This window comes from Corvus kubaryi, unplaced genomic scaffold (genome assembly GCF_017639235.1).
Source record: "Corvus kubaryi isolate FWS band 111438036 unplaced genomic scaffold, C.kubaryi_AGA036_p1.0 117, whole genome shotgun sequence".
NCBI classification, from domain to species: Eukaryota; Metazoa; Chordata; class Aves; order Passeriformes; family Corvidae; genus Corvus; species Corvus kubaryi.
Genome location: NW_024580654.1, coordinates 50,474 through 51,482, shown reverse-complemented (window position 1 = coordinate 51,482; position 1,009 = coordinate 50,474). Strand labels below are relative to the sequence as shown.

The 1,009-nt window shown below is 60.4% G+C and overlaps 1 protein-coding gene and 1 long non-coding RNA gene across 2 annotated transcripts in view; one reads left to right on the top strand and one right to left on the bottom strand.

The window, feature by feature from the left end:
* Positions 1–1,009, bottom strand: part of LOC121661446 (butyrophilin-like protein 9) — a 51,347-nt gene that overhangs the window by 9,592 nt on the left and 40,746 nt on the right. The window lies entirely within an intron of this gene.
* LOC121661546 overlaps positions 851–1,009 on the top strand; it is a 600-nt gene continuing 441 nt past the window's right edge. The window contains exon 1 of the long non-coding RNA XR_006015015.1: positions 851–923. This is a non-coding gene — a long non-coding RNA (uncharacterized LOC121661546). The remainder of the gene's footprint in view (positions 924–1,009) is intronic.

Here is a 1,009-nt window from a genome sequence, read left to right as displayed (position 1 = left end):
GATCGGCCGTGCCGGAGTCACGGAGCCAGTCCCCCGCGGCCCCGCCGCCACGGAGATCGGCCGTGCCGGAGTCACGGAGCCAGTCCCCCGCGGCCCCGCCGCCACGGAGATCGGCCGTGCCATCGCCGCCCCCGCCGGGCCCCATCCCCGCCCCGCAGCCGCCCCCGCCCCCGCCGGCGGTCTCGCGGCACTGCGCACTCGTATCCCTCCGCCGCCGCGCAGCCGTATCCCTCCGCCGCCGCGCAGCCGTATTCCGCCGCCGCGCAGCCGTATCCCTCCGCCGCAGCCGCGCAGCCGTATCCCTCCGCCGCAGCCGCCCAGCCGTATCCCTCCGCCGCCCAGCCGTATCCCTCCGCGAAGTGCATCCCCGCCTCAGAAGCCGCGAGCAGGGGGGGAACGGAGGGCAATGATGCAGCTCCAGTGGCAGGGGAGACGGAGAGCCCCTCTGCCGGAGCTGATGCTTTAAATCTAACACAAGGAAACCCTGAAAAGCAGCCAGATTTGTTTGCAATGAGCCCCAGAGTCTCGCCAGTTAGCGGCGGGGATCTTGCAACCCAGAAAGAGAAAACAAGTTCTGAGAGTTTGTCAGCGCTACTTTCTGAATCAAAAAATCCTCCAGAGTGCTCAGATTATTCTCAATTAACAGATTTGCATTAAATAAGACGCCAAATCTATAAAGATGAAAGTCTTAGTCTATTAGCTAAGCCTGGGATAGCTAGCCAACAGCCTGACAGTCCTAAAACGTGGGTTCCCATCCCCACTCTCGAAATTAAAGAACTAAAAAGTGCTGTAAGATACAGTGGCATTTGCTCACCGTATCTTAAACAACTGCTAAAAAGTACCCTAAAAAAACCACATCAAACTTTAAAACGCATTTTAAATCAACAGAAAGGGGGAGAAGCCCAGGCTACACCTCAAAGAAGGTTGAATAAAGCCTTGTACAGCTCTGCAGAAGAGCCTGACGGGGGGGGGGGGGGGGGGGGGGGGGGGGGGGGGGGGGGGGGGGGGG